This window comes from Phaenicophaeus curvirostris, chromosome 1 (assembly GCF_032191515.1).
Source record: "Phaenicophaeus curvirostris isolate KB17595 chromosome 1, BPBGC_Pcur_1.0, whole genome shotgun sequence".
NCBI lineage: Eukaryota > Metazoa > Chordata > Aves > Cuculiformes > Cuculidae > Phaenicophaeus > Phaenicophaeus curvirostris.
Window position 1 is genome coordinate 33,493,854 of NC_091392.1, and position 25,633 is coordinate 33,519,486.

At 35.9% G+C, this 25,633-nt stretch overlaps 1 protein-coding gene across 4 annotated transcripts in view; it reads left to right on the top strand.

Annotated features, from left to right (window-relative positions):
- Positions 1-25,633, top strand: part of SLC16A7 (solute carrier family 16 member 7) — an 85,960-nt gene that overhangs the window by 18,084 nt on the left and 42,243 nt on the right. Inside the window, exon 1 of one of the 4 annotated variants that reach the window (XM_069852240.1) lies at positions 1,388-1,411. The exons of 1 other annotated variant lie outside the window; for it this stretch is intronic. The gene's annotated coding sequence lies outside the window, so the exon portion shown is untranslated. Of the gene's footprint in view, positions 1-1,387; positions 1,412-11,794; positions 11,831-14,566; positions 14,700-25,633 lie in introns of those variants that run through there. 2 more of the 4 variants (XM_069852249.1, XM_069852231.1) reach the window with 2 other exon arrangements.

Sequence of the window (25,633 nt, forward strand, 5' to 3'; positions counted from 1 at the left end):
TGAACAAAATTATTAATGTTGACCTTAACTTAGCATACACCCTTAGCAAGTTTGCAGGTGACACGAAGCTGGGTGGAAGTGTCGATCTGCTGGAGGGTCGGGAGGCTCTGCAAAGGGATCTGAACAGGCTGGACCGCTGGGCTGAGACCAATGGCATGAGGTTTAACAAGGCCAAATGCCGGGTCCTGCACTTGGGGCACAACAACCCTGTGCAGTGCTACAGACTAGGAGAAGTCTGTCTAGAAAGCTGCCTGGAGGAGAAGGACCTGGGGGTGTTGGTTGACAACCGACTGAACATGAGCCAGCAGTGTGCCCAGGTGGCCAAGAAGGCCAATGGCATCTTGGCTTGTATCAGAAACGGCGTGACCAGCAGGTCCAGGGAGGTTATTCTCCTTCTGTACTCGGCACTGGTGAGACCGCTCCTCGAATCCTGTGTTCAGTTCTGGGCCCCTCACCACAAGAAGGATGTTGAGGCTCTGGAGAGAGTCCAGAGAAGAGCAACAAAGCTGGTGAAGGGGCTGGAGAACAGGCCTTATGAGGAACGGCTGAGAGAGCTGGGGTTGTTTATCCTGGAGAAGAGGAGGCTGAGGGGAGACCTCATTGCTATCTAAAACTACCTGAAAGGAGGTTGTAGAGAGGAGGGTGCTGGCCTCTTCTTCCAAGTGACGGGGGACAGGACAAGAGGGAATGGCCTCAAGCTCCGCCAGGGGAGATTTAGGCTGGACATTAGGAAAAAATTCTTCACAGAAAGGGTCATTGGTCACTGGAAGAGGCTGCCCAGGGAGGTGGTTGAGTCACCTTCCCTGGAGGTGTTTAAGGCACGGGTGGACGAGGTGCTAAGGGGCATGGTTTAGTGTTTGATAGGAACAGTTGGACTCGATGATCCGGTGGGTCTTTTCCAACCTGGTTATTCTATGATTCTATGATTCTGTGATTCTTATCATATGCTTTAAAAGGCAGATTCATACCCATCATCTCAATACATGCTGAGTTCCTGTAGCATTAGGAACAAAGTATGTTCAGGTGCCCCCAGGTATTAGCACCCACTTTAAAGGCTACAGAACCTAAATACACTTTTGACTGTGCACAGAGGGTGAAAACAAAAAATCCTATTATTTCAGACAAAGAAACAGTAAAAGAAACCCTAAACAGACAATGTAATGTTCATAAACCAAAGGCACTGTTCTGTGGGGTTGTGTTCTCATTGTTGAGCTCCACCATAACCTCTTACACCTCAATAATTTGTGATTCCTGTTGGTTTGGCAATTGGTCACAAAAAATAAACTATCCAAACATAATGTGTGATAATCAGCCAATCAGATCTCCAAAGAGTCTTTAAAGGTTCAAACTGAACAAAGGCTCTGAACCTAGGAAGTTCAGATTATTGTCTTGGACAGCAGCTGCCTGCCAGGTAATGTGCTGATTTGCTATTTCCTTTTAGCTTTACTTTGGGGCAGTAGGTAGTTTCAGATTGCTGTGGTAATCCATGCAAAACTAATTGGCTTATTAAATGCAAAACAAGTCAATGCACCAGTGCATGTTACACCATACTTGCTATTGGCTTTTTAATCATTATCTAGCATATATTGACAAAATAGCATGAAGCACTTTAAACAAGAAATATTCTTACACTCTATTGACTCCGAAAAAGTTGTAACGAGCATTAATGACTGAATGGTGACACTTCTCAGCCTTGTCAGGCTTAATTGATTTGATTAACATTTTTTGTTCATATATTTTGCCAACTTTTCTGAGAAAATAAAGAGTTCAAAGATGAGACTCCTAAAGAGGAACTTTTAAGAAAGGGAAGCATCACTATAGGTGAGGTCAGGTTTCAGAGTGGATGGATGTGAAATGTAAAACAGAGAGTGGAAGGTGTGCTGGAAGCGGTTCTGTGGCTATGTGACCTGGATTCAGCTGGAGGAATGATAGAACAGTGGCAAAGAGTGCCAGCAAAGTGTCTGGCAGAAACACGGCTTTGAAGAAGCCTAAGAAGCTCACAGCTAATATGGAAAAAGGTGAATGAGGGCAGGAAGAAGATTTGAAGACACGTTGGACATAGCTGAAGCAACAGGCAAGGCAGATGATTGCTGTGGCAGCATGCATGGAATGCAGTCTAGAGCCTGGGCTGACGGGGAGAATTGATCTCATGTGTTCACATGTTTTATAAATTCACTATCAGTTTTACTTACAAGACTAGTCTTCATTATAAACATTTTCATAAGGATTTTGGAGGAGAAGCAATAACATAATACCCTGCATGAAATGGAGCGATGGAATGAAGGCTGTTCAGCCTCACTGAGCAGTTACACTGTTGGTTCTCCTGCAATGACGGATTTTTATAACAGAGAACGAGGGGTGGCTTTAAAGCCAACAATGTGAGTGTATGTTTCGTTCAGACAAGTAACCCTATTTCAGTGTTTTGCAACCTCAGAGTCATATATCTAGTTTTAGCTGTAGGCACTTTAAAATTATTAGATTCCTTTGACTGAAGCAAGCGCAGAAGTGATTTCCAATTCTGTTTTTCATACATAAACCTCCAACCAACCTAAACAGTTTTGCCAATAGTTAATGTGCTAGCCGGTTTATAATGGCTGCTTATACGTAGTTTTGGACAAAAGTTTACTGAGTTTATTTCATGCAGATAACCTAGTGATTTTTGGTGCTGTTTTTGTCATCTCTGTCATCAAACTTTAAAGCCTCAAGGTCGAATTCGTTGCTTACTAAGCTCAAAACCGATTGTAAAGCTGTCTTGGATTTTACTACAGCTGGATGATGGCTTACAGGCCAGAATTTTGACTGTCATCTTCAGAACTCTTCTCACATCAGAAACACGGTGATGGCTTATAACACAGTAAAGCTATGGACTTAAACGGGTCAAGCTGCAAAACAAAAATGAAAAACTGGTCAATAGTGACAGTTTTCATGCTTATTTCCCAAGAGGTGTTTTTATACCATTTTTCATATTTTTTAGACTGTATTTGCTCATTTATTATTATCAATCTACATCAAATGCTATTCATAATTTATTTATGGAGAAAAGAAAATATTAGGGAGAGAAAAAAAAAAAGCAGTATTTTGTTTTTCACCAGTGACTGCAGCTGTAGTGTTAATTCACATGGTCCTATCCTTGTGTAGAACTCAGCCATAGTGTTAATTCAAATGGTCCTATCCTTGTGTAGAGCTTGTGTTTTGTAACTCTCCAAGAGTGAAACCAGTCACTGTTGGTAAAAATAGAAAGAGATAACAGTGAAGGTATTCCTACAGGGCAGTGGCAGAGAGGTCCCTAGATCCTTACATAAAGGAGTCATGTCTGAACAAGAAAATTTTTGTGATGCTGCATGCAATCTTAGTGAAGTTTCAATATGAGGAAAATTTATTTTGCTTTAACCTTCCTCCTAAAAAGCTATTATTTCAAACTATCACAGAAAATTGATTTACCACTAAAACTCCCTATCCTGAAGATGGAAAGTAGTTGAGGGGGACCTCCCTTCTCTAGCCCTATCAACCTCTCTCTTCTCCCCAAAGTCACAGAGAAAGGAAGAACTGTGCTTGACCCAGATAGGAGAAGAAAGCACGAGAGTGAAAGATGTGTGTGCAGTGTAGTTACAGACATTATGGAACAATCACTGCATAATGATTAAACATTGCTTTATGGTGTTTCCACTGAGCTATTCCATTAGTATGTGATGATAATGAATCATGATGGTACTTCACTGAGAGCTCTTGCCATGGCTGCATACTTTTCTGATTTTTTTTTTCTTCCTGTGGATTGCACATGAAAAAAAGGGGGAGAAATTACTTGAAGAACATAACCAGAATAAAAGCAACAAAATTATATTGGCACTTAAAAGTGAACAAACTTTTCAACAGAGTTTTATTTCATTTTGTCAGTATTATTTTGTTCAAGTTAGACATGTAGCTTTAAATATAGTCTCGTGGGCAATGCGAAAGAATGCCTTTAAAAAAAATCCCTGGGCAGTGCATATGTGTTGACAGAAGAGGTGTGGGGGGACACACTTACTCTTTTTTTTTTTTTCCACTTCTGTAGACATAGCTTGTCTACAACAGCTAATTTGAGATACAGAATATTTTCAGATAAAGATAGAGATTGAAGCGAGACAAGTGTTTCTTTATTGGTAAAGCACTCAACATATATTCAGCATCTCAGTTCAGCTGGCAGTGTTTCTCCCAGATCTAACTCCTACACGTTCAGGTGGTAAGTCTTTAGAGCAGAGAAAAAAGCCATCTGGTCATTCAAACCATCACAAAACTGATGGAATAAATTTCTTGTAAATGACAAATGGAATTGGTCATCAGCCTCAAATAAAATTGCCATATGTGATGTTAGGTCCTGGAGATTCTGAAAACAGAAAAAAGACTCAACTATCTTCATCATCAGATCACCATTTAAAATACTATTTTTCCATTATACTGTAGCAAATTAATAGCATATGTTTAGCAACAGCAAACTGTAATTCATCCATTTCTGTAATCACAAAGATGTCAGTATGTGTGATGTGTGCTGATACAAAAGCTATATACCGTATATATGCCAATCATATAAATTATGAAAATGGTAAACTGTATTTGTCCTTATGCGTTACATTTTGACACAAAGATTGTGATTTACATGGATATTATATAGCACATGCTGTGTATAGAACAGTAATGTCTGAATGTATGAAAAATCTAGAGAAACAACAATACGTTAGAATATTACCTTAATAATTTTAATAAGTTAAAAAATTCCGATCGTTGATAATCTGATGATACAACTCACATTTAAGAACAGAAAGACCCTAGAAAAAGAAAAGGGTAGGCTGTGATTTTGCAGAGAAAGAGAAGACACAAAAATGCCAATATTTTATTCAGCAAGTTCAATTATTTTTTGTGTAGAACTGTATCTAATTTATGTTCTGGTTTGTGGTGAGGGTGAATTAGTAGCTAAGACAGTAAGGTAAACTCAGTTCAAGCTCACTGCCTTTGTTTAAAGGCTCACATCTGTAAACACTCAGTCTGAATATTAATTTTATTATAAATACTCTGAGGGTTTTTTATAGAGTATATTATGCAAAGTTGTGGGTTTTTTTCATCAAGGCTCCCTTTAAGATGCTCCTCAGAGTGAAACAAACTGCTGTAGGGTCTAGTAAAAATATGCACAAATACTAAAATGCTGTGTATGAGCATTCACAGGAATTGCTCCTTTAGTTTGAATATTGAAGTAATTGTTGATATTGAGGAGGAAGCTGCAAAACATGTATTTCTGTTCTTAGGCAGATTTTCTTTGAAGTCAGTAGGCATTTCAAAAGGGTCAGGCTGTATCTGTATTTATTTAAACTGATCCTTCAGATAAAGAGAAAAAAGAAATACTTTATAAAAAAAATGACATTTAAGGAATGTTAAACCATATCTAGTTTTCTTATTCGTAAGTTGTGTGTTGTAAAAGGATTTACTATAGAATTGTGTTTATACGCCACCATTATTATAGATCTCTTTGATTTGAAAGCCATTTTAAACCAGAAAAAATGCATCAAGAAAAAAAATGTTCCTACTGAATACTTTTGGCTCTGTATGGGATTGCACAGGTCTTTTTCATAAAATTTCTAATAATCTGCCAAGTATGAGTGCAAAGTGTCTTGTCATGCCCTGTGAAGGTGTAACACTTCTGTACACAGTGACACAGATGATAATGCAAATTAACAGGATTTCTCAGCCACATCTTATTTTGTGATCCCCTTTGACCTGCTTGTTACCTTTATTATATTCAGTTATTTGTCCAGCTTTTCCATTAATTTGTATTAGTGCTTGTAACTTAAATCCTGATGTGAGTCTAGCAGTACTAATGAATACTGTCCTCTAATATTCTGTATATGATGTGGTATAGATAACTTCATCCATAATAGACAATATCTCTGTTTTAAGGAGATAAGACGAGATCATATTTCTTTTTATTGAGACGTAAAGACTACTTGGGTCAGGGCGAGTTTGCATAGTGAGACAAGCTCCCTATAATTGCATCCAGTCACCTTTATAATGAGAAATGGCACAAATGTTTAATTTATTCATTTCTTTCCACTCAGAAGGTCAGAATGAACTGGTATCTTTATTTCTGCTTCTATAAGTTTTCAAATTAGTTTTACTTCTGGGTTTTCAAGTAATATTTAATTTGAAATATCAGAGGAACAAAATTAAATTCTAGGTGTCTATGAAAAGTTAAGAGAATGTATTAAAGATAAATTCAGTTCATTGTAAATTTCAATAACAACAGTCTAATCTTAATGCAGCTTTACTATTTTAGAAGTAAGTTGGTGGTCAAGGCCAATGTTAGTGTAAAGCAGAATACGTGAAAGCAATCACCCTTGTGGTGACTGGAATTGATGGTGACCTTTTTGCATTTATCATGTGATTAGAAAAGCAAAGAATTTTCCCTTCAAGGACAGGATATCTTAAGCTGTTAGTAGGTATATAAAGTTCTGTTCACAAAACCAGAGAAGGTTACAGAATGCTTTCGCCTTATCTTTAACAAAAAAAAAAAATTAAAGATTTGTCTAATTAATTTTCCATGGAAACAACTGATCTCAACTATAAATGACTGGACTATTTAGGGAGTAGAGAGACAATTTAAGAAGTTATTTGAATTCTGGGGCTTGACTGTGGCTTAAAGCCAGACCTCCTTTGGAAGACTGGCGCTGCATTAGAGTTAGAATTCCTTCTGGACAGCATGTGCTGCAACAGGAGCTCCACCAGCCTGTGAGATGGAACAGCATATCCCCATCTGTTGCTGGCCAGCTGTCCTGTACATCCGCCTCCTTTTAATGAGACCAGCCTAGTAGCAGTAGTTACGCTCTTGAGCCACCATGAAGCTGAACTGCAAATATGAATCAAAAGGGGAAGGCACACATTTTAGCAGTCATTTGCCTGTCTAGAATTCAGTCCCAGGGTGTGTTGGGCTTTGTAGCTCCCATTCAGAAAAAATACTTGGCATGCAGTTGAGGTTTGTTGAATGGAATATTGTTGGAAGACATGAGTTCTTTTCTGGTAGCTACTGGTTTGTAATGCTTAGTAATTAACAACCCATTTTATATTTCATTAAATTTACCATTGTTTTGTGTCAAGAGAACTCTCATCACTGTCTCTAAGGATTAACTCCCACATTTGGGAAAAATAATTACTCTTCTTCAGAATTATTAAATTCACAACATCTTCAGGAAATACTTTGACAGTGACTGAAAAATGTGACAGTCCACATAGTGTCTTCTGAAATCTAGACCTGTGGGAGAAAGATAAAAAACCAAAAAGACACCTTTTTAACATCTGTTCTGAGAGAAGGGATGATGACACAGCTGTTAGGATTGTTTGAGGACTAGGATTTTGAAGAGGTGGCAGGTTTTTGTTTGGATTTTCTTCCTCCCGGTTCAAGGCAAGGTTCAAAGTTTATTTAGGAAAGTAGAGTAGAAAACAATTCACTCTTTGTGGATTTTCTTTAAAACCATGCATCATTAAAGAATCTATCTGAACATTTCTTTGAGTATCTTTTATTGTGAGAAATACCAAATAGTTGTTATGTACTATCTTTCTCTACAATATTCAGTTTTCACAGTGTCACAGACACAGAGCAGCAAGAGTGTGTGATTGATGTCATTAGATCATCTTTAGACTGACTAGTAAGAGCCTTATTATGTATTCTGCTTTATTTTGGGCAACTATCTGTGATGGCTATTTGAAACATTGCTTCATTTTTCCATTCTCTCCTATTGCCATCAGATTCATTAAAGCTGAAGCACTTGCCATGGTTGACAGTAAGACTCAGGTATTTGTGAAAGAAGAGTATGAGAGAAATAGATTTTGCCAAAAAAACCCAAAAAAACCAACAACACTCATTAGATAACACAGTGTGAACATTTTTGGCTTGGTCTTTTTGTTTGTTTTGCAGCCTGCACTTCCTTGGCAATGCAGACAGGGAGACATGCTGGTAGAGCCTGGTTACCCAGGTTGCTGATGGAAAGGAAGCCCCTGGCAGGCGGCATGCAGCAGCCAGCGCTTCCAGAAGTTAGGAGGTAACTTATACACACTCTGGCCTTCGCCTGAAGGCATCTGAATTAGAGCACCAGGAGAAGCAAAACTTAATCTACATTGTAAATGGAAGGTTGATGTAACTTCAGCCTGAGGTCATTATAACTTCACTTTATAGCCTGATGTCGCGTGCAACTCAACCAGTCTGCAGCAGTGAGGTAGAAAAGCTAGGTGAGAGGAGGAGGTAGAAAAGCAAAACTAAAACAGCTGATCCATGGGAAAGAAAGTCTTTTCAAGTCCCTTTGTTTTTCTCCTTTGTGTAAAAGGAATGAAGACAGGCATGGAGGTAGATGAGACCTTGAAACGTGATTTATAAAGGCAAAAGATCCGAGGAGGTATCTGGTATGAAGATACTATGATGTACATGACTATACTACATGGAGAAGAGTCCATGGTGGGGAGCCAAAATTCCCTTCCTTTGGTGTTTTGTGGGTTGGGACAATCGAGATGGTGCTACAAGCAAGAGAAGAAGCTCTTTGGGGCACGGTTTTCATAGCTTAGCTCCTCAAATGGAGAAATCTTTAAGCTGTGAGAGCTCCTCACGTAAATTATAACAACCACTTAATGTTAAGAGTAGGAGTTAACATTTGAAAAGAGCTGCTTTAATGAGGGCAAAGCTACGTCTCCTGCAAATCAGAAGTCTAAGTGTAGTGTGAGGAGGAAGCTATTTTCCATTTTATGCACCTTCATTCCCACAAAACAGGCAGTTACAATAAGTATATTGAATAGTGAAGTAAAGAAAAAGGGGAAAGACAGAAGCAATCCCACCTAATGACATGTCAGGAATCTTTAGAAAGTGTTTTAACCAAGTCTGGCATTACAGACACTTTAAATAACTAGTCAAAAGTAGATCATGACTATACTAAAACACTGATAAAATGAAACAACCCTTTAAGTGCTTTCGGCTCTTTTTTTCTGTGCCTTAACTGGCTTGAATTAATTTTTGCTTTATTTATCTTTTGTAAGACTTTTCAGAGAGTATGAATTAAGTTTTAGTATCACTGTGATACATAAAATTACTGATATCTCCTCAATTTTAAATTCCAAGTAAGTAATTTTGAACTTGGGAATAAGAAAAGAGGTGAACAAGAGTGTAACTCAATAGAGTAGGAATTTTTGCTTTAGTAATGGACACTTTTCACATATTATTAGGAAACTAATTTGTATCAATTAGTATTAAATGCACCATTGGAAAAAACATTAACATTTTTTGCTTAGTAATTAACCTTTCACTTATAAGGAAGACTCTATAATGTATGAAGACATTAAAGAGTTAATTACAGTTTCTTAAAAAGCCTCTTGGAATGCATTGCATCCTTCACATAAGACTAAAGGCTCAAGTATTCTTGTACAGTGCTGGTTAAATAGACTGACAAAGCAGAGACAGTTTGAGATGTGTTAATATGGAAAAATGCAACTAGTTCCAAAATAAGAGTTACTATAATTCAAGCAATAAATATAAACTGAGGAGAATTGTGCTAGCCCTTTGTGTCATCAAATCATGCTGTAAGGCGTGGGTATTGTACAGTTGAAATAAAAGATTTGAAGAATCACAGAATCTCAAGGTTGGAAAAGACCCCCAGGATCATCAAGTCCAACCATTCCTATCAACCACTAAAGCAGCACCTCATCCACCCGTCTTTTAAACACCTCCAGGGGTGGGGACTCAACCACCTCCCTGGGCAGCCTGTTCCAGTGTCCAATGACCCTTTCCATGAAAAAAATTTTTAAGAGACTTTACAGAAGATAATCCTTCACAAATAGAAGTTATCAAATGTGACACAATGATATATATCAATGACAGAAGTGCAGCTTCATTAATTACTGCATCTGTCCTATCAGCTGTGTCACAGAATTACTTCTATAGACTGTGGTAACAGTTGGTATCTATTCTTGAGGAGCACTTAGCTTCTAACAGAAAAGCGTCTGAAGGGTAATTTAACCTTAAATTCATAGAAAAGTAGGTATACCTTTATTTCCTTAGGGAAATATAGCTCTTTATCTAAGTATAACTTCCTAATCTCTCTTTTCCTGCTAACCATAATAGCGCAGAAGTTGAAACTGTTTTTCCTTACCCGCTAATACTCAATGAAGAGTAATTAAATCTTCTTCTCCCTCAGGCATTACTTTATCCATCTTTCTTTCTCTTGGTCGGTCTTTCTTGCAGGTTTTTTTGCCCTCTCCCCCACCCCTCCCTTTTTTTGCCTCTTCATTCAGTTAAATGGACATTAGCATCATCCTTATCCAACAAAGATACTACTAAATCTGTTTTTCCAGATGCCACATAGCCCCGTGTGTGGGGAACCCGTAACAGAAGCTAGTGTTATAAAGAGATGTATGTGTTGGCTTTTTATATGAAACATCAAATGTTCACATAAAGTACAGGTTATCTTGACGTCTGTATCCTGATGGCCACATGTATGGGACATATCAGACAAAAAAGCATTGCTGATGAGTCTGGGGGTTATTTTAAACTCTGCTCTTGGCCTCAGAGATTTCTCAATGTGTTATCTGAAAATGGTAGATGAGAGAGAGAGGTATTTCTACTATCATTTCTTATGAGGACAGCATCTGAACTTGCTTGCAGAGTATTTGTACATTGTGAGTACTACAATTCCTGAAATGCGTTGACTTTGTAATGAACTGGAAAGAGGGTTTTCTGAGTGTGTACCATGCGTCAGAAGTGCCTAGCTACCAACATTTAGCCACTTCTTGTTGTTTTATTGCACAATAAGAACAGTACAAATGTGATTCTGCCTACTGAGAACTCATAAAGTTTTATCCAACATTTAAAGCACTAGGTTTCTAGAAGACCCTCATATTTTCCTAGACAATATTTCTGGGAGGATATGTCAGGAAAAAATCTTACAGCGTTATGAGTTATAAAAACTGGTTTGCATTATTTTAATGTTGTCTCAAACATATCTGTTGTTATATTAGCACATTTCCTCTTAAGTTTTTTATGCTGAATTTCATATTTTAAACTCCTGTTGTTTTTTTTTATTGTTGTTTTTGATTGGTTGGCTGGTTTTCTGTTGGTTGTTTTTTGGTTTGTTGTTTTCTTTAAAAAAATTTCACCTTGGTTTCTCTTTTTTCCATCAAATTCACACACCTATATATTAATAACTAGAAGTGCCTTACTTATTGGCATTGGGATAAAATGCAGTTTTGTTTCATGGAAACCTCAAAGACATATCCATCTTTTCCTGTTTTTGAATATCCGAACATTTTTATGGATACAGAACCAACTTTAATTCTTCCCTATGCCCTGAAATTGAAGATAAGATCCATTAAAGATAATGGATAGATGCTATCATGGTATAAGAATCAAATATCAATACAATCATCTAGCCTAAAGACTACTTTACAAAATACTTGTTTCAGCATCTAATATCATGTGCATACCTGTAATATTCATAAAAATTATATTATTGAGGACTTATTGGACTGTAAAGACTAACAAACAGTCATGGAGATACCAGAAAGAATAGCAGTAGGTCTAGGTTCAAGGAACCAACAATTTACTATGACTTTCATTTCAACTTTTGTCACATGTGATTTTCACAAGGTTTCTTTTATTACCCTGTGCAGTTGCCATAATAACAGCATGTCTGTTGATGGAAACCTCAGGCGGTATTTGTCACAGGCCTACTATGCAAGTAGGAAAATTGTACTTAAGCCTTGACATATTGTGGCATGACTTTGTTCGTTTATCTGGATCCAGCCAGCTGAGGGTGGTTCAGCATGTTAGTCTGTGAGTATAAAATTTACTTCCTTGTCATTTCTGATGCATCATTAATTACCCCTGTCACGTAGCAGTAAAAGTTTGTGTAGTTTGAGTCCTGCAAAAAGTTTTGTAACATGTGGGATTATTTCTGAGATGCAGAGTGTGGAATAAAACTAAAATAATGCTGGTTTGGTTTGGTCTGGTTTGGTTTTGTTCCTTTTGACATCATTTCCAATGTTTCTTGCTATGGTTTAGTTGCCTTACTGCTCACATTTCATAAAATATTGCATATCACATGACATGATTAATTTGATTTGCTATCTATAAATCAATATCTTGAGTATGCAATACTCAAATCCTCTTCTTCATTTGCATTATCAAGGTGAAGTTTTATATACTTCCTTAGAAAAAAAGAAAATTATTTTTCAAATTGGAAAGTGAAGTGGAATGATTTGGAGTCCTCATCCTCTTAGTATAAGTTATTGGGAATTTTTCCTTTGGTTTAAGTAAGTACTGTTTAGTTCTCAGAGGTGTAAGGTTTGACAGGGTAAACTGTTACAGCTTTGTGTGTTTACTTTTCTAGGCTGCCAGCTGACAGTCAGGCTGCTCTCAGTTCCATTCATTGCTAGTACAGCTGAAACTTTCTTTTAAAAATCTATTAAAAATATTTGTCACTAGGATTGTGGAAAATATACCCCATTGTTACTTGCTGAACTCTGAATTAATAGATAATTTTTAAATAAGATTATTTTGCCTCTCCATAGAAAGAAACCAGGAATTTAAACAGATATGAGTGCAAAAATAATTATTTTTAAATGCTATTAATTTTTTTTTATGATAAAGTGATGAAGAAAGCAAGTTAATACAAAGATGATAATATGAAATGTGTAAATACTATAATAAATATTACTATCAGAGTAGGCAGAGGGAAGGTGCATCTATGTGTTTCATTGCAATTTGGTTATGGCTGGGTTGAGTACATATAGAAGATATTTACACCCTGATGTGCAGATCCTTGTTTCTCATTTGAAAGTCTTTTTAAGTCAGAACGTTCGTACTTTTGGCAATTTTCCAGAAATCTTAAGATATGTCTGTTGTGGATGCACAGTTGTCTCCTGCAGCTCAGTACTGAAGACTCACTGCTTCTTCATCATATAAAACAGATGCTCGTATTTCTACCCAGAAGATCTCAGGGAGAAATATGCCAGGCCTAGGCAGCATTAGTCTGAAGTCTGGATATTTAACCCGTAAACAGTCAAATGTCTTCTTTAAGCCTTTGTTAGTTTCTGTATGAGAAACTTGGTCAGTGGCTTGTATGCCAGGAGCAGGTTCCTATTGTCATACACCCTAACTATCGTACCATGTTACTTTGCACAGTGTAAATTCTTTATAGTTTCGGAAAATGAGTCTCTTCTTTTTGTCATTACATGATTATTTCTCAAAAACTGAGATTCATGAAAATCACCCTCTCTGAGACCTTGATTAAAGCTTAAGTGTGGAGAGCATTCTTTCTTCTAGAGCACCTTTTTATTATTTGCATGCAAAGGTGAGACAGACATGCTTCAAATAGAGCATAAGTCTGGAGAATTAATTCCTAGGGGTTTAGAATCATATTGATTTTGTTTGTTTACCCATTTCAATCAGTCTCTCTTTTTTCAATGACATTGGCATCAACATTAACATTTCATATGACTTCTGTCTTGGAGAAGTGTTGGGGGAAAAAAACAACCAACAACCTCAATTTCGTATAGATTCAATGGTTGGAAACTCATATTAAAGGGTTCTGTGAAAAAAAATCACGTAATTTTCTTCCAGTAATAATTCCGATTGCGTTTTCCCCTTCTTTTTTCCCCTCTCCTGTGTGTAAGACCTCTGAAACTGAGAGAAGAAGAAAGGTTTATGGCAGATACTCCTATCCTTTGAGCCTAGTTATAAACTCCTCTGTCTTTTCTCTCTAATTTGATTCACAATCTGGTTGTTCAAAGATAAAAAACAATTTTGCTGCTGAGTTTTCATCATTGTATCTGATCTTTGCTGTGCTCACCCTACTGTGTTGGCCAGCAGTATTTTGATATAGAGGATTGAACCCACGCATCTGTATTTCTAGCAGGAAATGATGAGTCTGATAATTGCAAAGAAACAACTGTGTGTACACTAGATGCCAGGAAACAAGCTGAAAAATATCAAAGCATTTACAGAGAAAAAAAATTATTTTATTTTTATTCCTAAAAATACTGTTTAATCAGCCCACTTGATGAAGAATGTATAAGGTGTTAAATTTCCATGATATTCTGCGTTGATAAATTCTGTCCAGTAAAACCTAGCAGTTTGGCCCAGATCTACATTGTTTCCTAATCTGTTCAATGATTTCACTGTTGAAAGCTGCTTGGCATGCTGGTTCTTCTCCAGAAACATGGTGGCATTCTGCGCTGGTCAGCTGAGGCAAGAACAGCTATCAGAAAATGTACTGCAGGGTGATAACAAGCCACAAGCAATTTTTTAAAAATACCTATGACTGTGCTATACTGTGCAAAAGAAAGATATCTTAATTATTTGTGTGTAATCACAGACTTTTTTTCTCTGGCTTGACTAGAAAAGAACAGAAAGAAAGAAGCAACTGAGAGACCACAGAGAGAAGCAAACTCTTCAGAGAGGGGAGAGCTGAGAGCTCCTTTTGTAACATGCATATGGTTATACATGGGACTGAGCCTGCCCACATTTTCTTACATAATCCTTCCCACCTCCTTGCATGACTTAACTCAAAATATAGTACAGGCAGGGTCAATGAGGGTGAACCGAAACCTTTAGTCATGAGGCTAAAAGGTGACCTTGTTCTGCTGTGATGCCATATATTTCATCTGAAATCTCAGCTGAGCCCTTCTGCAGTTTCCTTGAGGTGAGCACAGATATTAGAATATTGGAGAAATAAAAGACATTTTAAATAAGAAAATAATAATGAATTCAGAATAATAAAAAATATACATTTCTTTGTATATAATGTGGGCTGAACTGTGGAGAGACTGTTGCTGTCATATAAGCAACAAATTAACACTGCTACTAGCCTTTATTCTCTCTCAAATAAAAGTGTGACTGGCATTGAAATTGCCAAGTTTATACTGAACACAAAGGAGAATATTTTTGCAGTGTCTGAACCACTAGCTTTTATCTTTTGTGGTTTCTCGTATCACTAAAAATTCATCTATCTGAAATGTTGACTTTAATGCTTTTTTGTCTCTTTCTCAGCTAAAAAAAAATTTGTTATTGTTCACCCTGCAAAATATATGCATACATAAATATTGAGCAAGTGTGCTAGACAAATATGAAAGTTGCATTTAAAAGTCTGTTGTATGTTGTTATTGTTTTTTTAAGAATGTTTCTGAAATAACATTTTTCCCATTATGTTCAGATTATTTGCATAAACCTTTAATGCTTCTCCATGAATATGGGAAAATAAATGAATAAATAAATAAAAATAGAAAAAAAATATTTTACATTTGAGATTCCACACCACCACTCTCATTTTGGAAAGCTTTGTGCAGAGACTAATATTTTTGTCTTCCTTGATTGTTCCAGAGAAACTTCATAGTATCACAGCACTCCAAACACATAGATTCCACTACCTTCCTGCTTTTTAATCTGGCTGTCTCACAGTGGTAAACACTTTAAAAATGCAGATAGAGTAAACAGATTTTGACACTGGCTTGTGCAAAAGACAGTTTTAAAGGGCAAAAATAGTACAGTTAAAGACTTGCCATTGAGTAGCATACATATTCTCTCACACTGAAGACTGAAAAAGGAAAGAAGCAGCTGTTAGGCAGTATATTCTACAACAGCTCCACTCATCACTAAATTCACTTAATGGACAAAATAAAGATAACAGAACTGATCATATATAGGCAGTTACACAAAGAGCTTTTCATGGCTGGAGGAAATATTCTTGATTGCTATTTGCATCGGAGACATGCCTTTGGCCAGTTCTTATCATCCCTCAATTCACTACAATAAAGTTTGATACCAAAACGAGTATAAACTTCAGATGTAAGCTTGATATAGAAGCTTCATACATAATTCATGATAAGTATAAGCTTATGCATAAACTTCAGTTATCAAAATCTCAAATACCTGCTGTATGACAGTGAAGGACCTTAAATTTCCCTTCCTAGTTGATTCATGATTTCATAGCACGGTCAGAAATGTCCCAGCCTTCATTGTGCTGGATGTTGTACTCCTATTGGGGTCTATTAAGTAAACAACATGAGGTCAATGATAGGTAAAATGGACCATTCTGCATTTTTGGAATATACCTAGTCAGTAAGGTGTCAGACTGTTGGTTGTGTCAGGTGAAAATGGCACATCCTTTTTAGGCTTCGGCTGCATTGGAGGTGGATATGTAGACTTCACGTTTTCCTGAATCATAGAAGCATAGAATGGTTTGGGTTAGAAGGGACCTCAAATATCACTTAGTTCCAACACCCCCACCATGGGCAGGGGCACCTTCCACTAGACCAGGTTGTTCAAAGCCCCATGCAACCTGTCCTGAAGTGACTGTCTTTCTGCTACAGACATGATGGACACCTGTAACTAACAACCAGTTTGCAAAGCTCTTGAGCATAAATGTTTTGTTTGGAATAAATATGGATGTATACATGTTCTTAAGCTCTTTGTTAACTGAGACAGATAAGTCTTGCATAAAATTACAAGAAAAGTTTGATGCAGAATGAGAGAATGAAAGAATTGGTTCAGGTCACCGGGAATCTAAGTTGTTGTCTTGACTGGAAGATCATGTTTCCATGTTGGGCAAGGGCTTAAAACCAGTCAAGTGTAAATACTTAATATTAGTGGTACACTCATAGTATAAATATAGACAATGAAAAATTCATCTTTAAGATGAAAGAATAAATGCAGTGGAATCTACTAAACCCAAGGAATTTAAAAAATAGGAGGAATTAAATATGTCAATCAACTTGACACATACCAATCAATTCATACTGGAGTGGAAGTATGCTTCAGGGTGAAAGAGATAATGTATACTGTGAAAGACTTAATACATCTCTCTGCTTCATGTCTCCTCTTCTGGGTACGTCAACCTATTTATAAAATAAACATAACACTTCAGAAAGGCTGCATATTTTTTCACAATCAGCTAATCAGACTGCATTATTATCCAGAAGAAATAAAAATCTACAGCCATTTATTATATTTAAATTCATTAATATGTAGCATTCTTCTGTGAAGAGTGTTTTGGAATGCAGGTAATACTATTTTGTATAGTGGTTTATTGATAAATTATGTCTTTCTTTGTAATTAATAAGCATAAATGCTCCACCCTGAATTTTATAGTAGCCATTTTATGTCAGTCTCATAGTGCAACTATGCCCTAGAGCCATCTTTGCTTTCTTTGCTTAAATAAGTACTTTATTTCAAGAGCTTTATTGGCAATTAACAATGATTTTGTAGTTATTTGGCAGCACATGGTCCAGTAATACTACATTATTTCACATTACAGCAGGTATGTATGATATATTAGAGCAAATAAACCAGTACTTTGCTCTGTTAACAGACTGTTATGCAGCCATGCATAACTTCATCATAAAGACTTGTAGATATATAGTGTATGTGAAATATGTAACTGTAAGTTATTTTTACCTTACGTAATTATGAAGGAGGCAAAACTACAACCTCAATGTCTAGTTTGTGTCAACATCATTGTTATTTCTAGGTAATTTTCACATTTTTTAATTAGTTTTTGACATTATATAATCATTCACAAAAGGTACCGTCCTGTTTCAGTTCCTTAGTTTTTACAGAAAGATACTGTTTGTAAAGTTTTTCTTTCCAGCCAAGTTAACCTGTAACTATACTTTTATTATATATATATGTATATTTTAAAATAAATATTTATAGAGTAGCTGTAGTAAAGTATTTTCCTAATGAATCTTCATCATAGAAGGCATACAATTCTATATGAAAGCAGTGTTTGTTTATGTTTTCTTTTCTTACAGTGCTTCTGGTCACAATTTTGGTTTAACTATCTTATTAAAAAGTATATTGTATCTCTATGTTTGGCTGCTCTTATAGTACAAATTAAGTATAATCAAAAAAGTATTCTTGCTGCAGAGTTCCATCTGTGTCTTTTATACCCAAGAACCATTAAAGAATTACGGTACCTGTTCTCTTCAAGAGAGGTTTAGTCTTTCATTTTTGTGGGACTGATATTTTGTGCCAACTTTCCAAATCAGAAATATTTGTTAAATCCAAAGTTTGAGGGAGCTTTTTCTTTTTACTTCAGAGAGCACTCATGCTTAGATTTGTGGGAGACAGTTACATAAAAATCCATGTTTTAGAAACCACCAGCTGCATGTTCAAATATGTCCAAAGTACATAGAAGTTTGCTGTCATTGGAAATCAGAATTTCATGTTCTATTCTATTGCCTTTCTGCTATTTTCTTCATTCTCTTGCGCTCTAATATTTACTCAGAAAACCTGAATAGGTACCTTCTGTTACTGACCTTTTTCGCTTCCTAAAAATTCAAGGTTGATTAGTGCTGCATCTTTTAACAGTTAGCTTTATTCTGCAGGGGCAAATCACACACTTCCCCACAAAGGGTAAAGAAAAAATTCTGCACATTCAAAATTTGTTTAGTAGGTACTACCACTTACGTACATTGTAACATTTTTTAAGATACACAAGAATGCAACGTAGGTATATTTTTCCATCACATCTGCTTCTGTCATGTAAATGGTGCAATAAATATATGCAGCACTTAACAGACATAGTTTTTTTAATCAGTAAATTATACTAGGGAGAAAAGAGAGGAACATCCCATGCTCGTTCATCACATGAAAGCCATACAAGTTAGGGCAGAGCTCATTTTATCCAACCTTTGTCTCTTAGCATAAACATATTGTTGACTGAAGAGACGCGTCTCACCCTACATAACTTACAGGGGGGCGGGGGGGAAAAGGACAAAAACCCAATTCCGTTCTTAATATACAAAATGCAAAAGATTATGAGAAGGGAATGATAGCAGGCTGAACAGAACACAGATTTTGTGCTTCAATCAAACAGATTAAAACAAGTGCAACACCCCACGGGAACATCTGGAAGTACAGCCAGTGATATTTTGAGAGATAAGTGAAATACTGTAAAGCGTGTTTGGAGAAGAACATGTAAAGCGCTTACTTAAATCCAGTCATCGGAGAAGGAAGTTGCTGTTACGTCTGTAGCTATTGACTAAGAAAGGATCTAGTTAAATGACAATTAGAAATATGGATTTGTAGTTCAAATCCGTCTAAGCCCCTTTGAAATCTGTGAAACTAAGTCTATGTGTCAGCAGCATATGCATAGTCTGTATAGATAGGATAATAGTTTCAGACTTCTGTAGAAATAAGTAGAAGAGATGCCTTTAAAGCTTTTAAAAAAACTATATATATATAAACTCCACAGCTGTGTATTTTTTACACATAGAGAAATATTATTGTCTTGGAAACTGTAAGAGTACTTTTCGGTGGACCGTAGCGCTTTTAGGCTGTGAATCCCAGTATCGAGAAAAATGAAAATCCTTGGGATTTAGAAAACTCCACAGCTGCTTCCTTGTCTTATTATCAAGACAAAATGTCTAGATACGTGGAATGTGTTGTACATGTTTTCACAAGTTATGAACAATTTTACGTGTAAAAAGTTTGGCTAAACTCTTTATGATTTATGTGTAAGTTTACCTTAAATAGAAATTATATGATAACAACCAAATGTATGTATACATCTGCTTTTCATGAGGCAAAAAACAACTACATTTTTTGCCTCTGAATTGATTAAACTTCCGTCCTGAAAGGGATAACAGAATCATTGCTTAGACTGATAGGCTCACTGCCCTAAATTTGGTATGACTTGCTCTTGGTTTATTAAGCTTCCAGGTAAATATACTTTAACTAGTTTCTTCTGTGAATATTTTTACTGTGCCCTTTTGATAATTGGAAACATGCAACTATCACAGAGATCTTTATATTTCTTGTGTCATTTGCTCCATATTTATGTAAACTATACTGCAGTTTCAATTGCAGCTATTATACTGAAATTTTGAGGATTTGAATTATTTTGATCTAGATTCTCAATAAAGAGAATAATGAGTTTTGTAATATATTAGTTCACAGAAGAACAATCTGAAGTGTAAAACCTTTTTGTAATGATACAGAAGTGTAAAAGGTAATGCTTCTGAATCTGTTTACTTTGGTGTGGTTTTGGCAAAGAAGGGATATGTATAGCAAAACACTTTGGTACGTGGAAGTTTTATTATTAGCCTGGCATATATCAAAAAAGTGCACCTCGCTGTGGATTTATCAGTTTGCTTTTGAGTAAGCATCCTGTATTCTCTGTCAAAAATGAGTAATTTACTAGCTAAAACAGAATTACTCTAACAGCAAGTTTGTATCATAATTATATGTGCACTTTAGGACTTCAGTTTTCAGGTCTTCTTTTTGAGTTTATAACCCAGGCAGTGGCCTATTGGATCTTCCATTTGTACTAAAAAAATGTAGTTCATCTTGTCTTAATGTTTGAAAGGAGCACTTTCATAACAGGCTAAGATAGTTGATAAGTTCTAGCCAAAAGGCTTGTGTTCCAGAAGGGTTATGTTCCCCAAGCTGGGAAAATGGATGCTATATAAGAGAAATATATAGCATTGGGTTTAAATGGAAAATTTATAATGGGAGATTCAAATATGGAGAATATTAAGAATATAGAATATAGAATATAGAATATAGAATATAGAATATAGAATATAGAATATAGAATGGGGTGGGATGGGTTCAGAATTAGGCAGTAATTTTTCTGCATCCTGTAGTGGATGGTCATCTCTTCATGTATTTGAGTGTATTGACAAGCACTAAACAACTTTTCAGAGACTCTGTGCCGGAGCAGAACCACAGGCTTCACACATATGTTCTGTACATTCTATGAGAATTTAGTAAATGGCAGAATAAAAAAGTTGCCAATGATACATGTATAAACAATATGATTTATATTAGACGCTTGAAAAATTTGGAAGTTTGTTAAAAATTAGTCAAAGATTGATTTAGATGTAGCAGTATATTCTCTGAGAGGTACAGCAGTATGATGTACTCTTTGGGTGTTGTATACTGCATAAGGAAAAAGTGTCCTTTTTGATCTCCCCATGTCCAATTTCTCACAATGGGTGGAGGAGTACACATAAGAATTTGACTAAACCGTCTTGGTCTTTAAAGTTGTTTTGTATACATATCTGCAGGTCACCTCATTAACACTTGGACAAAGTACATAGTAAGTTTGTAATGAAACATCCTCTTCCTTCCCATGGAAATCAAATAGAATCATAACTTCTTCCTTTCCGGTATTTATTTATGCTAAAACATTGCCATTGCCTAAATTATATTAATTTTGGTACATACTTCAAATGATTTTTTATCAACATTTTCCAGACTGGACAAATAATCATCATACATGTACTTATTTTATGCAGCAGAATGCCATGACACCTGCGTAGAGAAAAGTATCCTCAATGGGATGCTGAGCTACCATAGCTGTTCTATTTCTGCTTGCCATGTTTAGCCATCAAAAGATAGCGTGAGTTTCTGTGCAGTACTACACTATCCCACGTAAATACGCACCTCTCTATTTGTTTAGATGCCTGCTCAAAGTTACAGGCTGTCAAATACAACTTTTACTAGCATAAATATCAGCATAAGAAAGGCTGAAAGCTGAGCGCACCAGACATAGCTGTCTACTTTAATGCTAGCTGGTTAGAGATGTTACCTTACGCTGCACAGCCCTCAAGGTGCTATTAAAATCTGATTCTGTTCTTAAGAATTGGCAAGTACATTTTCAAGGATGGCCCCTGCATGGCCCCGAACATGAGCACCATGTTACCATATCTGCACGATTATCTATCTGCCTGGAGCCAGAGGCAGCTGGAGTGAGGAGCATAACTTGCTATCATATTTTGCTTTTTCAGAGCCCTGGGTATCGCTGGTCATGAGATTAATAAAATGGTAATTAATGTCTCCAGCTTGAGAAAACTCTCAGATAGACTCTGTCTATGAGAAAAAATCTTGACGTTTTTGGAATTTTTCCACTTCATTTTATGAAGCCACACTGATTCAGTTCAGAAAAAATGGTTTTTTTTATAAACTATAAAAAGTTTTCGTCTCTGATAAATTTTGTTAAGGTAGATGAAGTTTCCTTCCTTCCTTCCTTCCTTCCTTCCTTCCTTCCTTCCTTCCTTCCTTCCTTCCTTCCTTCCTTCCTTCCTTCCTTCCTTCCTTCCTTCCTTCCTTCCTTCCTATCTCCCTCCTTCCCTTCCTATGTCCCCCCCTCCCTTGCTTCCCTCCCTCCCTCCCTCCCTTCCTCTTTTCCTTCTTTCTATTTCTTCTGACTTAATATATTTTAGTACCTCTGGGTTAATTTGTCTTTTGGCTATGTTGTGCTTGGAATCAGTGGCTCACTTTTTAACCCTCATTGAACTCACATATCAAGCCTTTATGACCACAGCTATATCGACTGGATTTTTCTGTTTGAATTATCTGTATGTTTTTAATTTTATTTCATATAAATAGATAGCTTATTTTCTCTACTCTCACACAGCTTTTAAAATATACATTAGCCAAATAGCTTCTTACTTATGACCTAATTCCTGACTGGATACCTACATTTGCAGGAACTTTTCTGGCTTTTCCAAGATACAATGGTTTCCTTTTAAAAGCTGTTTTCCTTATTGAAAGTTTTGGTGGTTCTGCCCATTTCCTTTTTGCCTTATTTATGTTAACAAATGGTAACAGTAGCTTTGCTAACAGATAATTCATAATTCATTAGATTTCCCAGTTCACACTTCTAAAAGTCTCTATGTCATCAGAAATGTACCTAACTTTTAACATTTTAGTAAAAATATAGAAAAGATTTCTTGAACTAGTAACAATTTCCAGACTGGCAGGAATAAATGAAATGTGAAGCCTGTATATGCTTTGCAGTCTAGAGTTATTTTCCAGCCTGTGACTGTTAAGTGTTTCCAGTCATATGCTCTTGGGAACAGAATCCAGATCAATTTACTTCCTATTACATAATCTAAGTAGTTGTCACTGAGACTTAAGCATAGTAACTATTTCGACACATGGGCGTCACGTGCTGCATGAGCATAGAAGAAAAATATTTTCCCAGTATGTGTTACACGGTGCTTTCAGGTCAGGGTTTAGGCAAGTGGTAGGACGTATACAGTAAATACACTGGGCTGTAATATTGAAGTAAAGAAGACAATCAGAGATTGGATTTTAATCTGACAAGAGCACAGATTAACTGATAAAGTTTACAGAAATTAATGTCAACAGAATTTGAATTGGAATTTATTGCGTCTTCATAATATCAAATACTAAGCTGATGGATATTCAGCAATAAGTGAATTAAATACTGCCACTTTCAAATGATATGTTTATGTGAAAAGATATTAATTTTGATTTTGAAAACCTTAACTAATAGCACAGCCTTCACATTATTGATTTTTTTTCCTGCAGTTTAGAGTTGGGAGAATGGTATTAAAATAAATATCTGTTATTATTGATAATGGAAAATCTGCTGCTTTGGAAAGATTATGCTATTTATTTTTTAAGCAATGCATAGCAGCTGTGTAGACATCTCCATTAACAGTGACTTGAAACCTTAGTTCTTCCATTTATAAATACTACAAATGATTGAAAATATAACTCACCATCTTCCAATATCAGAACTCTTAAAAATGTGTATCAAACATGCAGCTCCAGATTTACGTGACTTCCATGATTCTGGGTATCGTTCTTTTCTATAACATTCACTCAATGTGAATTTTAAAGAAGATGAATGTGCTGATGTAATGAAAAGGCTTAAAAACTGGTTCAAAATTGGTCTATACAGAATTAAAATAATAAGCTTATGCAAGAAATAAATCTGTAGATCTGGTAACTACTATAGTTAAATATGAAGGAGTATACTAGAATTTAAAGGATGGTCTGAGTGGTTAGAAATGCATTAATAAGTGGATAAATATTCTTGCGATGCAGGAAGCCAATGCTTTGAGTTATAAATGACAGATTTAGTTTAGCTTATTCAAACGAGTTCTTTAACGGCACAACAAAGTTTTGGTTTGAGTTTTTTTGAAAGGTTGATTAATGTGATGGTTTATTTTTTTCCAGATATGTAGAATTTTTCATCAAACTTAATCAAGTTATTGTTAAAACTGATTAATTTAGACTGGATCACTGGCATTTTCAATTTAGCTATCAACATTTCATTTCGGTGCACTTCAATTTCAGTGGAGTGCCAACCTCTTTAGGCTAGATATTCTATTGACTGCTCTTTTGAAGTAATTAAAACAGAATTGCGGTCACTTTGGTTGGAATTTATTTCACTTAACTTTAGTCATCCAGGCATTTAGTCATCCCGAGTGAGCCAGTCATTTAAGTTTCTCTTATAGTCAATGGAAAAAGGTAATAACAGAAGACATAAAGAATGGAAATCCAACCTATGACTGTGATGCTGAATGCAGATTATACTTTTCCAGGAGAATGTGGCAGCACAACATATGAAGTTAAAGAAAAGAAAAATTCCAACACCTCTCCCTGCCTCGCAACAAAACTCCACTGAATTATAAATGCTGCATTAATATTAGCTTTGACATCTCACAATTGACTCAACAGTGCTCAAAATCTGATTCTAATAAGCTAACAATTGCAATATAGTTTCAATATAATTTTTTCAGATGGGGTCCTAGTTCTGTAAAAACTTGACTTTAGTGACTTACGAACAGCTTTTGGCCTACGCCCCTGTTTAAACCATGATGGAATAGGGCCTTAGTGCAAATGGGATTTTAATCACAGTCTCACAGTGTAATTTATACACTTTTTATAGGGCAATATCTTACAGGCCTCACTTCTGCCTCAGCAATCCCATTTTGAGTCCTCAAACAGGAAGAAGGAATTATATCCCATGTACCTTTATTCCAGTCGTCTTGGTAAAAGGGAATTAGGCTTTTCATTATTCCCACAGGCATCAGGAATTCACATGTGTAATCATCCTGTTTAACTCAGAAAATAGTTTTTGCTTTTACATCCAATTACCTGCTCGGTTGATGCTGTTATTAAGAATCATCCCATTACAAAGCCAAGCCCGAAGATGAAAGGAAGTTTTTCTGATTATTAATTTATTTTTAACTTAAAACATGTGCCTTTCCCTCCCTTCTGCTTTTCTCCATGGACCCTGCCTCTGATAACCTCCTCAGCATTTCAAAGAATGATATTACTATTGCTGCTTGGGATGTGTGAGGGGCTATTACTTTTCCACACTACCTTCAAGTACATACTTGTCTTGTGACTGCTTCAGTGGGATGAAAAGTATATTACAATATTGATTCTTCACTTTAAATTATAGATTGAATATTCAGAACTAGTTCATTCATCTCTTCTTCAAGAAAAAAGTTGTTTTTCTTCTCAATAAGATATAGCTTTATAGTTAAAATACCTTTAGTAATATATTGTAATATTGTTGAATATTGTGCAATTAAAGATTGAAGTGAAATAGGCTTTTTAAATTGAGTAAGTCTGGTGATTTGGGTTTCTGTTTTGAAAGATTTCCTTAGAGTTTTAGGGAAAAATAAATTCTAACATAAGCCCCTTAAATACAATTTAATATAATATACCATATATATAAATTTATTATACTGTCACATAAAAGTCTGGAAGATATTCACAGACATGGCCCTTTGATTCAAGCCTATTGGAGAACCTTTACAAAACCCAGCAGTTTTATAAAATGCTAGATAGTTTAGGCACATTTTA